The sequence below is a fragment of the Octodon degus genome, unplaced genomic scaffold (assembly GCF_000260255.1).
Source record: "Octodon degus isolate 3935 unplaced genomic scaffold, OctDeg1.0 scaffold00373, whole genome shotgun sequence".
Taxonomy (NCBI): Eukaryota; Metazoa; Chordata; class Mammalia; order Rodentia; family Octodontidae; genus Octodon; species Octodon degus.
The window spans coordinates 465,092-470,555 of record NW_004524949.1 but is presented as its reverse complement, the minus strand read 5'-3'; positions in this window follow the sequence as shown (position 1 = coordinate 470,555).

Sequence of the window (5,464 nt, the reverse complement as noted above, 5' to 3'; positions counted from 1 at the left end):
AAGACCTTGTGCTTGCCAGGCAGAATAAATTATTATTTTCTTTGCAGTACCAGGCATTGGACTTAGGATCTTGTGCTTGCCAGGCAGGCACTTAAACCACTATCCCCAGTCTGGAATTTTAGGAAGTCCTTGTTGTCCAAATACCATTATGGTTTGAGGCAGTATTCCCCAGTTTCTAGGAATTAATTTTTTTAAATTATTTTTTATGGGGGCTGGTGAGATGGCTCAGTGGTCTAAAGCACCTACTTAGAACAAGCTTCGCAAAGCACATGGACCGCGGTTCAATCCCCCAGCACCACATGCCAGCCAGCCCTGCCCCCTGGTGGGCTGAGCTGGCCACGGCCACACACACATACACATAAATTTTTAAAAAAATTATTTTTTATGTATTCAGCTCAGGGTCTACAGGGCCTTACTACACAGATCATACTCATAGTGATCCTGTTTTCAGCCTCCCAAGCGCTGGGATTACAGGCCCATACCACCATGCCATCTCAACGCCCCCTCTCAGCATGCCCTGGGGGCAGGGCCAGCACAGGCATGCTGTGGATGGAACTGTGATCCCTGTATCTGCCTAAGCAGGAGCTTTAGTCTGCTGAACTATCTGGCTGGCCCTGGTCAGGTATTTTAGAGAGTGCTGGCCTAGACACAAGTAAACAGGTTATTTTCCTATCATGGTTTAGTTTTGTGTATGCTAATATAAATGATTTCTTTGAAAGGAAATATACTGCCAAGTGAACCTATTTGTGCAGACAAGAATTTCTTTGGGTCACTGCTTTCCTGAGACTTAGAGAAATACTGCCTTGGGGATACTGATCAACAGACCAGAGTGAAATGCTAAATTCGAATGAAGTAATTTAAATGAACCCTTGTGTTAATAGTAGAATAATTTGGGGCCAGGAAGATGGCTCAGTAGAATAAGCGCTTCCCTGGCAAGCGCAAGGGCCTGATTTCAATCCCTGGATCAGACAAAAAAAAAGTATAATTTAATAAGGTTTTACAACTATGTTTATACCATCTCTAAATTTAAATTTAGATTTAATTGAATCTAAATTTTGTTAGTGGGATTTACATTAGAATTATAAAATCAAATAGATTTTTGTTTTATTTCAGAATTAATTTTGCTGAGTTTCAGGCTGTTTTGAAATATTTTTCCCTAAGGTACAGACTTTGAGTTCAAAAGCTTCAAGTCAATTGTTCCTTCCTTTAAACTGCCCTGTTTAAGTCAACAGATCTCTTAAAAGACAAAAACCTCTAATGGGTAAGAAGTTATGTTCTCTTCCCCCATTTTTTTTAAGACAGGATCTCCCTATGCACTTCAGGCTGGCCTTGAGCTCATGTAGGCCCCAGCTGACCTCACAGGGATTCTCCTGCCTCAGCCTTTCAAGTGCTGGGATTACAGGTGTAGGTCACCATGCCTGGCATTCATCCCCTTTTCAAACAGAGAAGTGAAGCCGATAGTTTGGAGGAGGAAGCAGAGGGCCATATTCTAATATTTCGACAGGGATGGAATATCAAATCTTCCCAAACACTGCTAATGCTCAGAAATTTTAAATCCATCCTTATACCATTTTTCCAAGCTAAGATTTATGGTATTTTCCCAAACGGTACAAAAGTAGAATTTTCAAGTAAGAGCTCAGCTACTAGTTAGGCCCGTCAAATGTCAAACAGAGGAGAGTATTAAGAGCAGTCAATACATGAATCTCTGCCTTTGGAAACCACAAGCACCTGCCCCAGGAGAATGCTGGTTAGAATCATATAGAGTTCATTCTTCATGGAGTCCAGCCCTCCTATGAGAATCACATCTGAGCCAAGCATAGTGGCCCATGCCTAGAATCCCAGCAGACCTTGGGAGACTGAGGCCAGAGGGTCTACAAGTTCAAGGCCTGAATTACATAGTGAGACCCTGTCTCAAAAAACCAAATATAGTAATAAGAGAATCACATGTGGTTCTTTCCTAAAATCCGTGCAGTAACTGCCCTCATCAGTCAGGTAACAAGGGCTCTCCTGCAAGTGACAGGCTGGGGCTACCTGGGGAGGAATCTGGTTAGCACAGTGACAGTGGCATTCATGAACTCAGGGGTAGCAATGAGGACACTGAGTCTTGGAGACTGAGATCTTGGCGCCCATCTATTGAGACCCAGCAGGAAAGGCAACTGCTCTTAAACACTATTGGCTTCTGGATGCAAGGCAGAACTCCAGCAGATTCATATGACCCCCTTTGCACAGGCTCAAAGGGTTGCCCAGAGTGGTAAGCATGCAGGATGGAGCCTCAGTAGCCCAAGAGGGGACACAAGAGCCCCGGAAGGTGCTGCTGAATTCAGGAGGGAAAAGACAGCAGGAATTCCTGCCATGTAATACATCTCTGCAGCTGTAGCGCTTTCAAGCTGGGAATGCAGTGTTACCACTACCTGCCAGCAGGGGGTGCTGCAACCCTGAACACATGCTAAGCTGTCAAACTGTAAGTACAAAGCTCAAGGTCAATCAACCACTTCACTTGAAGCAAGGTTGCCGGCATGTAGCTTCAGCTTAGTCTCCCTAAAGCCCAAGCCAACTTCAGTAAAGGTTCAGCTAGGCTGAATTGAGGTGTGTACCAGCTCCACACAGTTGCAAGGGATCAGCATTCAAGGCCGCTTTTGTAGTGTCAGGATGAAGCCACGGTACAGTAAGGACCTCGCTAGGTCCTTCACATTCTCAACAGCAGCCAGATGGGAATAAAGTTCAGGAGGGACATACAGACCTCATTTCAGACCACCAATATGGAATCTGATGCCAGCCTTACTAGAACTTCCTCAATGAAGTTTAGGTCAACCTAGTATTTGTTGTGTTCACCAGCAATCACAAAGACATAAAAAGGCAGCAAACCTCCACCCCATAGGAGAGACCTTTGGTAGCCATTCCCCTCTATGCAACCCAAAAGGTCACTTCTTTTAGTCCCCCAACCCCTCCGGAACATCTTGCTGTGCAGTTTTGGCTGGCCTTGAACTCACTGTGTAGCCCACCTTGGCCTGGAACTCAGTGATCCTGCCTCAGCCTCCTGTGTGCTTGGATGACAGCTGAGGCAACATGCTTGGCTTTGTTAAGTCTTTGTTGTCACTATTCCACTGGTATGGATTAATTCAAAGGCACAGTTGTCAATGGCTATAGGCATGACCACCATAAATTATATAACCCAGGCCTCAGCAAGATGTAGGGAAATAGGAAACAGATAACTTGGTGTCATCAGTAGATATATGCTGCAAGTTTTAAAAAAAGACCTATATGATTAAGACTCAGAAGATGCAAATGTTATATGGACCTTCTATGGGTTTTGACTCAAGCAAAATAAATGTGTATTATTTGAGGTAAAGAAATGTTTAACAATGACAAGATATTCAACAATATTAAAGAATTCTGGTTTTGGTTTAAGGTATTGTTCTTATGGTTTAAAGAGTACTCAACCTCAGTAAGTTTTGGACAGTTTCATTTTTGTGTATCTTGGTATGATTTTATTTAAATTTCTTGTGCAAAAGGTTCATTTTTCTTGGAAATATGGTATTATAAGTTGAACTAAATTCAGAAATTTTAAATCTTTAAGTATTTATTGCCTACTCCTGTCTACTTTGAGAATTCTAATTACATAAATATAAGTTTCTTGGTTTTGACAGTGAACTATTATAACTGATCTATAAATTCTTTCATTTTTATTTTGGACAAATTTTGTTATATTCATGTTTATAAATAATTTATTTTCAATTTGCAATCTATTAAAAATTAAAATAAAAAAGCAGCAGCAATTGTAAAAAAAAATAGTACTCAACGTGCAGCAACACATACCACAATGTGTAAAATGATTCTAAAAAAAATCATGATTTTTGGGATGATTCATAGGAAAAAAATAAGTAATAAAGAGGCTAATAACATTATGATGGGTAGGAGGCACGAGGAGATAGCTTGGCAGTCTAAGCGCCTGCCTGGCAAGTGCAAGGACCCAGGTTTGATTCCCAGGACCACATGCCACACTCACCCCAGAACCAGTGGGCACACCATGCCAGCCACTGAAACCAGGCATGGAGGCGCATGCGTGTAATCCTTGCTGGGAAGGCTGGGACAGGAGCACCACTAGGAGTCTGAGCTGTGTACAAGACCCTCTACCAAATAAATAAATAAAAGATTTTTAAAAATTAAAAAAGAAAACATGATGTGGGGATGACTCACACATTAGAAGTGAAATAGGTTATGTTGCCCGAAATGTCATTCAAATGTAATGAGGAAAATGCAAAATGGTGAATTCTATGCATGCACTTAGTTGTTTCCATTTTTAGAGTCAATACATCATTTTCAAGATAGCTTAGGGGCCAGAGAGATAGCTCAGTGGAATAAGCACTTGCCTGGCAAGCGCAAGGTCCTAAGTTCAATAAAAAAATAAAAGATAGCTTAAAAGGCAAACATTATAAATTACGACATTAGAAACACAAATACTTTATATGGAGCCACCTGCACGTGTAAGAACTGAGTAAAATTAACCTTTATAAGTTCACAAGTTATTATCAACAAATACTCAGAACCCCATTAAGTGCTAGACGCTGAGTGTAGTAGCTAAAGACTACAAAACCCTTACTCTGGAAACTGACATTCTACTGGGGGTTACAAAACATGTATTAAGACTCTAAATGTGTGTATATTAACTTTTATTTGAAAGAATAATTCTGAGTTGAGAGTTGGAGGTCATCATGAGACAGACTACACTTGATGAAATTTAATCCACATATACTGTATTATTGTTCTCTCTCAATCCTAAATGCCTGGAATGCTACTTTCAGATTCCAGCTTAAATGATGTATCTTGTAGTAACCGGGTAAAGAAACAGTTGGCATACAGGAGCTATGGCTACCCCTAATGTACTGAGAGATGTGAGGAATATTTTACATTTCACATAATTTTTTCTTTTTTTCCTAGCAGTGCTAGGGATTGAACCCAGGACCTAACAGATTCTCAGTGAAGCATTCCAATGCTACAGCCCAGCCAGGCTGGCCTTGAACTTGCCTTGTTGTCCTCCTAAATCAGCCTCCCAAGTAGCTGAGATTATAGGCATGTGTCAACATGCTCAGCCACATAATACCTTTTCTATGAAATAATGCAAGAGCTTTCTTCTCCCACCAAAATACTTGTTTTGCTAAAAATAAATCCTTTATAAATAGCATGGCATGTGTTATCCATTGTGATAGAAAACATGCCTGAACAAGTCATCTAACGATGTGAAAATGGATGTCTAGCGGTTGACTTCCCTAGACTTGTCTATCAAATGCAGTATCTTCAACACAGCATACACCTTTGGCCTAAGTTCATTTCCTATTCAGATTTTATTAGTTATAGTTCTGAGGCTGCCATTTTTTGTCAAGATAATTATAGCCAGTATAAATAGCTCTTTTCCTGTAATATAAAACCAACTAGAAAAGAAAGCACACACCAAGATATCAAAATC